The following is a 9,423-nucleotide window of genomic DNA, read 5'->3' on the forward strand; positions in this document are numbered from 1 at the left end:
TCAGAAACAATGTCAGACCATGTAGGCAGAAAACGTGGTGGATGAGCAGTTCTTCGGTCTCTTTGGCTGAGGGGAGCTTGGGCAGAGGAATGAAATGGATGGTCTTAGAAAAATGGTAAATAACAGCGAGGATACATGTGTTGCCACCTGAGTTGGGGAGTCCTGTGATGAAGTCCAGGGCGATGTGAGACCAAGATTGATGCAGAGTCAGGAGGGGTCTTAGCAAGCCGGCAGGGGGTTGATTGGCTGTCTTGTTCTGGGAGCATGTGTCGCAGGCTGCCACAAACTCCTGGATGTCTTCCTTGATGGATGGCCACCAAAAGCACTGCTGGATGAGTGTCAGGGTTCAGGCGGCTCACAGATGACAGGCCAGCTTGGAGCCATGACCCCACTGCAGCACCTGGGTTCGCACAGGACACGGAACAAACAGATGGTTAGGAGGAGTGTTGTTGGGGTTACCTTCACCAGGGTCCTGCTCCAGGGCCTTCTGCACGAGCGTCTCAACCTCTAGAATGACGGCTCCCACCAGGCAGCATAGAGGAAGGATGGTCTCAGGCGGCTTGGACTCCTCTTGGTGGGAAGAGAACATCCTGGACAGGGTGTTGGGTTTACTGCTCTTGGAGCCTGGGCGGTAGGAGAGCGTGAAGTTGAACCGGGAGAAGAAGAGAGACCAACAGGCTTGACAGGAATTGAGACGTTTGGTGGATTTGAGGTACTCCAGGTTTTTATGGTCAGTCCAGACTAGGAAAGGGAGATCAGATCCCTTGAGCCAGTGCCTCCACTCCTCCAAGGCTAGTTTCATGGCCAGTAGTTATCGGTCGCTGATGTCATAGTTCTGTTCGGCTGGGGATAGCTGATGGGAGAAGAAGGAGCATGGGTGGACCTTGTTGTCCTCTGGGATAGGATGGCTCCAACCCCTGACTCGGAGGCGCCAACCTCGACAATAAACTGCTTGGTAGAGTCGGGTATGGTGAGAATGGGTGCTGTGGTAAACCTGTGCTTGAGACTGGAAAAGGCTTTATCTGCTTCCTACTCCCACTTGAACTTGGCTTGGTCAAGGTCAGGGCTGAGACAGGGCCAGCCACCATGCTAAAGTCGTGGATGAAGCGCCTGTAGAAGTTGGCGAACCCCAGGAAGTGCTGGAGCTCTCGTCTCGAAGATGGGGTGGGCCAGTCAGCAACTGCCTCCAGCTTGAGGAGGTCCATCTGGATCTTAGCTGGAGAGACGATGAACCCCAGGAAAGAGACAAAGCCTTGGTGGAACTCACTCTTCTCTGCCTTAATGAACATCTCCAGCAGGCATTGAAGAACCTGCCAGACATGACCCTATTTTCCTCCAGGGAGCGAGAGAAAATCAAGATGTTGTCCAGGTAAATGAAGACAAAGGTGTTAAGAAAGTCTCTCAAGACATCATTAACTAATGCCTGGAATACCGCGGGTGCGTTAGTCAGGCTGAAAGGGACTACAAGGTACTCATAGTGGCCTGTGGTGGTGTTGAAGACCGTCTTCCACTCATCCCCTTCCCTGATCCTAACTAGGTGATAGGCATTGCATAAGTCCAGTTTAGTGAACACCTTAGCTCCTTAGTTGGAGTAGTTCAAAGACTGTGGTCATGAGCGGTAGTGGGTAGCGGTCCTTGACCATGATGGCATTGAGACCTCGATAGTCAATGCAGGGGAGGAGTGACTTGTCCTTCTCCATGAAGAAGAATCCCACCCCTGCTGGGGAGGAGGAAGGGTGGATGATCCCAGCTGCCAGAGACTCCATGATATATTTCTCCATGGCTTGTCTCTTGGTGGGGGAAAGAAAGTAGATACATCCTTTGGATGGCACCATCCAGGGAAGGAGGTCGATACCGCAGTCATAGGGCCTATGAGGGGTAAGGGACACTGAGTCTTACTGAAGACAGGCTTGAGGTCCAGATATTCCAGAGGCACATGAGAGAGGTTGGGAAACTCGCTGACTGAGGGCTGTGGTGGTTTGGCAGGAGGCAGCGCGGAGTCCAGGCAGGAGGCCAGGCAGGAAGGACTCCAGCCTAAGATGGTGTGGTCAGTCCAGTTTAAGTGGGGGTTGTGCTGCATCAACCAGGGTAGTCCAAGAATAACAGGAATGTGAGGGTTGTTCATGACGTGAAGTTGTATCATTTCAGAGTTATTGCCTGAAATCCTTAGGGTGAGCAGGGTGGTGAGGTGAGTGATGGTGGTCAAGCCAGTGCCATTGAGTGTCAAGACGGTGAGAGGGACCTCGAGGGCAAGTAATAGGATTCCGAGATCCTTGGCGGTGGCAGAGCAGATCAGGTTCCTGTCCGCCCCCAAGTCAATGAGTGCCTGAAGATGGTGATGCCGGTTGTTGAGAGTGATAACGGGGAGCAATGGCCAGTAAGCAGGGGACTGGTTCCAAGCATTGCCCACCAGGGCCCCTCAATTCGCTGGTGGGCTTGTCCTTTTAGCGGGCAGGCTTGGCAGATGTGTCCCTGCTGACTACAGTAGAAGCAAGCCCCCATGCTCCATCGGTGCAGTCGTTCCTCCACTGACACCCGTACCCGATCTACCTGCATGGGTTCAACAGATGAGGCAGGAGGTGGAGAGGGGTTGAAGTTGAGGCGGCTCCTCTCTCCTCCATTGTTGAACCTGCACATCAATACGATTGGCAAGGTCCATCAGGCTGGAGATGTCCAACGGCAGTTCCCAAGAGACAAGTTCGTCCTTGATGGCGTCAGATAAGCCATGTAGGAACGCGTCAACCAGGGCACTCTCGTTCCAACCGCATGACGCGGCCAACATCCGGAACTCGATGGCATAATCTGAGGTAGATCGGGACCCCTGCCGCAGCACCATGAGCTCTCTTGCCACCTCCCGGCCAGACAGAGAGCAGTCGAATGTTTGCCTCATTTCCTCAGAGAAATCCTTGAAGCTGGAACAACAGGGCGGGTTGGTGTCCCAGACCATTGTTCTCCATTCCCTGGCCTTGCCGGTGAGGAGCATGATGGTATGGGCTACCCAGGAGCGTTCTGTGGGGAAAGCCAGAGGTTGAAGCTCTGAGTTCAGTGAACACTGTGACAGAAAAGATCTGCAGGTACCTGGTTCCCCACTGTAGGGCTGAGGCAAAGGAAGTCTCGGTTCATGGCGAGCGGCGGTGGTGGGAACTGGAACCACACATGATGTTTTCCACAGAAGTGGAACTCTCTCCAGACTGAGGCTCAGGTTGAAGATGTACAGAAGTATCCCACAGAGCTGATCTGCACAGTCCTTAAGCAGTCTGGAGCTGATACCGTCAGGGCCAGCAGCTTTCCTCGTCTTGATCCTCCTCAGCTCTTTCAACACCTGATCAGCTGTTATGGAGAGGCGAGGGGTGTAGCCGAGGTGTGACTCCTGTAGAGTGAGGTCAGGGGTGGAGTGTGTGGATTGGTCTGGCAGGGAGCAGAGGGGGGTGATGTGGTGTGAGGAGGGAGCTGTTGGTGTCAGAGGTATTATGGGGGGGTGGAGTGATATCACAGACAGGTCAGGACTATGGTGAGTGGGGGAGGGTGGGGTGGCACAGTCAAATCTGTTGAAAAAGAGATTCAACTCATTTGCCCAGTCCTGGCCCCCAGATACAGGGCCCCTCCCACTGTCCTTTGTGTGGCCAGAGATGGTTTTCAGGCCTCTCTATACCTCTCCGGCATTGCTCCCCTTGAGGCGCTCCTCCAGCTTCCTCCTGTAGCTGTCCTTGCCTCTCCTTATCCCCCTCTTCAGCTCCCTCTGCACTCTCCTCATCTCCTCCTTATCACCAGATTTAAAAACCCTCTTCTCATTTAAGAGGGCTTTCAGTTCAGAGGTCACCCAGGGTTTATTGTTGGGAAAACACCATACCTTCCTGATAGGCACAGTGTTTTCAACACAGAAATTAATGTAATCCGTGATACAGGTTGTCAGGCTATCAATGTCATCCCCATGAGGTTCACACAACACATCCCAGTCCGAGGTGTCAAAGCAGTCCCTCAGTGCCATACTGGTCTCCCCAGACCAGCTCCTTACATACCTCTTGGTGGGTGGTTGTTTATTCACCATATGTATGTATGTAGGGGACAAGTGAACCAGATTGTGGTCAGAACGGCCCAGCGGGGGGAGGGGTGATGAGCTATATGCATCCTTGGTGTTCACATACATTAAATCCAAAATTCTATTGTCTCTGGTGTGGCATTTCACATACTGAGTGAAGGTTGGGAGGGTGGAGGACAGGGAAGCATGATTAATGTCACCAGAGATTAGGAGCAAGGACCGGGGATGCAATGTCTGAAGCTTTGATGCTGCAGTGTGTAAGAGCTCACAGGCTGCAGCAGCATCGGCCACTGGGGGGATGTACAACCCCGATTCCAAAAAAGTTGGGACAAAGTACAAATTGTAAATAAAAACGGAATTCAATAATTTACAAATCTCAAAAACTGATATTGTATTCACAATAGAACATAGACAACATATCAAATGTCAAAAGTGAGACATTTTGAAATTTCATGCCAAATACTGGCTCATTTGAAATTTCATGACAGCAACACATCTCAAAAAAGTTGGGACAGGGGCAATAAGAGGCTGGAAAAGTTAAAGGTACAAAAAAGGAACAGCTGGAGGACCAAATTGCAACTCATTAGGTCAATTGGCAATAGGTCATTAACATGACTGGGTATAAAAAGAGCATCTTGGAGTGGCAGCAGCTCTCAGAAGTAAAGATGGGAAGAGGATCACCAATCCCCCTAATTCTGTGCTGACAAATAGTGGAGCAATATCAGAAAGGAGTTCGACAGTGTAAAATTGCAAAGAATTTGAACACATCATCATCTACAGTGCATAATATCATCAAAAGATTTAGAGGATCTGGAAGAATCTCTGTGCGTAAGGGTCAAGGCTGGAAAACCATACTGGGTGCCTGTGATCTTTGGGCCCTTAGACGGCACTGCATTACATACAGGCATGCTTCTGTATTGGAAAATCACAAAATGGGCTCAGGAATATTTCCAGAGAACATTATCTGTGAACACAATTCACCGTGCCATCCACCGTTGCCAGCTAAAACTCTATAATTCAAAGAAGAAGCCATATCTAAACATGATCCAGAAGCGCAGACATCATCTCTGGGCCAAGGCTCATTTAAAATGGACTATGGCAAAGTGGAAAACTGTTCTGTGGTCAGACAAATCAAAATTTGAAGAAGTTCTTTATGGAAATCAGGGATGCCGTGTCATTCGGACTAAAGTGGAGAAGGACGACCCAAGTTGTTATCAGCGCTCAGTTCAGAAGCCTGCATCTCTGATGGTATGGGGTTGCATTAGTGCATGTGGCATGGGCAGCTTACACATCTGGAAAGACACCATCTATGCTGAAAGGTATATCCAGGTTCTATATCCAGATGGCATCTCTTTCAGGGAAGACCTTGCATTTTCCAACATGACAATGCCAAACCACAGCATCATGGCTGCGTAGAAGAAGGGTTTGGGTACTGAACTGGCCAGGCTGCAGTCCAGATCTTTCACCCATGGAAAACATTTGGCGCATCATAAAACGGAAGATACGACAAAAAAGACCTAAGACAGTTGAGCAACTAGAATCCTACATTAGACAAGAATGGGTTAACATTCCTATCCCTAAACTTGAGCAACTTGTCTCCTCAGTCCCCAGACGTTTACAGACTGTTGTAAAGAGAAAAGGGGATGTCTCACAGTGGTAAACATGGCCTTGTCCCAACTTTTTTGAGATGTGTTGTCATGAAATTTAAAATCACCTAATTTTTCACTTTAAATGATACATTTTCTCAGTTTAAACATTTGATACATCATCTACAGTTAGGTCCATAAATATTTGGACAGAGGCAACATTTTTCGAATTTTGGTTCTGTACATTACCACAATGAATTTTGAACAAAACAAATCGGATGCAGTTGAAGTTCAGACTTTCAGCTTTAATTCAGTGGGTTGAACAAAATGATTGCATAAAAATGTGAGGAACTAAAGCATTTTTTAAACACAATCCCTTCATTTCAGGGGTTCAAAAGTAACTGGACAAATTAAATAATTGTAAATAAAATGTTCATTTCTAATACTTGGTTGAAAACCCTTTGTTGGCAATGACTGCCTGAAGTCTTGAACTCATGGACATCACCAGACGCTGTTTTTCCTCCTTTTTAATGCTCTGCCAGGCCTTTACTGCAGCGGTTTTCAGTTGCTGTTTGTTTGTGGGCCTTTCTGTCTGAAGTTTAGTCTTTAACAAGTGAAATGCATGCTCAATTGGGTTGAGATCAAGTGACTGACTTGGCCATTCAAGAATATTCCACTTCTTTGCTTTAATAAACTCCTGGGTTGCTTTGGCTTTATGTTTTGGGTCATTGTTCATCTGTATTATGAAATGCTGCCCAATCAGTTTGGCTGCATTTGACTGGATTTGAGCACACAGTAAGTCTCTGAATACCTCAGAATTCATCCGGCTGCTTCTGTCCTCTGTCATATCATCAATTAACACTAGTGACCCAGTGCCACTGGCAGCCATGCATGCCCAAGCCATCACACTGCCTCCGCCATGTTTACAGATGATGTGGTATGCTTTGGATCATGAGCTGTACCATGCCTTCACCATACTTTTTTTCTTTCCATCATTCTGGTAAAGGTTGATCTTGGTTTAATCTGTCCAAAGAATGTTCTTCCAGATGTAGGTACCATGCGCCATCTTGTGTCTAAGAACTACAACTCCCAGCCAACTTCCGCGTTGACCTACGTCATGCCTGGGCGGGATCACGTACATCACATTCTTCAGGATTCCATAAGATACTTGGAAGACTCCTTTTTCGTCATCTCTGGTGTCTGAACTCAGCAAAGAACAGACCATAAAGAGACGCTCACCATCGGACCATCCGAAACCACGTTTCATCGCGTTTTCCTCTCTTGTTTACCCTTGATCAAGGTAGATTCCGGAAACACGCGATTTCTAACTCAAGCGAGTTATTAAACCGGTTTTGCAATTATTATTTTTCTTTTAAGACGTACGCAACTGCGAGAAAAAGCAGTTTTATCTGTGCTTAAGAAAAGCGGCTGGCCCCTTTCTTAAGCCCGTGCACGGTGCTGAAAAGAACTCTCCTTCTCATCAGCTACGAAGCTTCTTCAGAAAATCTCTCTCTTCCCCACCGAAGCTCTTCCAAGCTCCTCGAGCCTACTTCTCCAGACAGAGACTCTCCTTTCTACAGAAGACGAGACTTTTTGCAGTAAGAACAGGCATTGGGTAAAAAGATTAAGTCTTAGAAATTAGTTATTCACTTAATGTGAAGTTATATGAAGTTAAATGAAGTGTATACACTGAATTTTGGTTCTCTATCATTTGTTTGTTGATTTCAATTGTTTAATCAATAAGTTTGTGCATGTTCTCTCTCTCTTTTCCTTTTTAACGTTCTAATTTCATTACTCACACATATCCTGACCTCATTAAGATTTCAGTAAATCGAATAATACTATAGAGCTAGGGGGTGAGCGGTCTGAAAAACTTTTGTCTATCCACTGGGCTCATGCATGCTTAGCAAGAAAGCAGAGCCAGCTCCCTTTGTTCTCCAAGGAGACATGTGGGCCCCTTCCCCCACCCACTAGGTTTTGAACATGAGGTCCTGTATCTCAGTTTAGATAAAATCATAAGTCCTGATTTCAATTCAACCTTTATAGCAAATTCTCCTGTGCCTACATTTGAAGCCATATATATATATAAAACGCATGACCGTTTAAATGTATTTTTAATCGTTAACTTTAACTTTTAACACACGTGGCCTACTAGGCTTGAAGAAGCACATGCTAGCTAGCATTTCTTTGTCTGGTTAGCCACAAAGCTAACCACGTGGCTACACATACTGTAGGGCAGCTAGCATTCCTGCATCTAATTAGCCTCCAAAGCTAGTCCTTTGGCTCACACACACATATACACATTCTGTTATAGAAGATTTCATTCTGCTGCCATTCAATTATTCAATTTTCTTTTTTTCTTTTGTTTTTACTTTTTTTTATATCTTTGTTATAATAAACTCCATTTATTATTGGAATTTTGTGTGGTGTCTGTCTGCTGTTCCGATACTTTGAAGTCGCCCAGATCGCAAAGAACTATTAAGGTGTATATGATCTTAGTTGCAGCTTGGTAAGTGATCAAAATTCTGAGTTATATCAAATACTGGTATGATTCACTAAATGATTCACTAGATGATTCATTAAATGATTCATTAAATGATTCATTAAATGATTCATTAAATGATTCATTAAATGATTCATTAAATGATTCATTAAATGATTCATTAAATGATTCATTAAATGATTCATTTGAATGATTCATTTGGATGATTCATTTGGATGATTCACTTCAAACGATTCAATGAGACTGATTCCACGGTAGGATTCAATTCAAATGAGTCAAATTAAACAATTCAATGGGATAAAATCCATTTAATTATTAAAGATTGATCACTTAACACCAACCTACATACACAATCATTAATTACACCTACACAGAACTGTGCTGGCTTGTTTAGATGTTTTTTAGCAAAGTCCAATCTAGCCTTTTTATTCTTGAGGCTTATGAGTGGCTTGCACCGTGCAGTGAACTCTTTGTATTTACTTTCATTCAGTCTTCTCTTTATGGTAGATTTGGATATTGATATGCCTACCTCCTGGAGAGTGTTGTTCACTTGGTTGGCTGTTGTGAAGGGGTTTCTCTTCACCATGGAAATTATTCTGCAATCATCCACCACTCTTGACTTCTGTTGGTGTCCAGGTCTTTTTGCATTGATGAGTTCACCAGTGCTTTCTTTCTTTCTCAGGATGTACCAAACTGTAGATTTTGCCACTCCTAATATTGTAGCAATTTCTCAGATGGGTTTTTTTTCTGTTTTCGCAGCTTAAGGATGGCTTGTTTCACCAGCATGGAGAGCTCCTTTGACTGCATGTTTTCTTCACAGCAAAATCTTCCAAATGCAAGCACCACACCTCAAATCAACTCCAGGCCTTTTATCTGCTTAATTGAGAATGACATAATGAAGGAATTGCCCACACCTGCCCATGAAATAGCCTTTGAGTCAATTGTCCAATTACTTTTGGTCCCTTTAAAAACAGGGTGGCACATGTTGAGGAGCTGAAACTCCTAAACCCTTCATCCAATTTTAATGTGGATACCCTCAAATGAAAGCTGAAAGTCTGGACTTTATGTCCATGTCCATTATATAACTATAACTTGAATACGTTTCAGTAAACAGGTAAAAAAACAAAAACAAAATTTGTGTCAGTGTCCAAATTTATATGGACCTAACTGTATGTTCTATTCTGAATAAAATATGGACTTTTGAAACTACCACATCATTGCATTCCATGTTTATTTACAATTTGTACTTTGTCCCAACTTTTTTGGAATCGGGGTTGTACACAGTTATCACGATA

The 9,423-nt window shown here is 45.3% G+C and overlaps 1 protein-coding gene across 1 annotated transcript in view; it reads left to right on the forward strand.

Moving 5' to 3' along the window:
- Positions 1–9,423, forward strand: part of LOC132867784 (histone H3-like) — a 1,068,851-nt gene that overhangs the window by 795,497 nt on the left and 263,931 nt on the right. The gene's annotated exons all lie outside the window — the stretch shown is intronic.

This window comes from Neoarius graeffei, chromosome 19 (assembly GCF_027579695.1).
Source record: "Neoarius graeffei isolate fNeoGra1 chromosome 19, fNeoGra1.pri, whole genome shotgun sequence".
Classification (NCBI taxonomy): Eukaryota; Metazoa; Chordata; class Actinopteri; order Siluriformes; family Ariidae; genus Neoarius; species Neoarius graeffei.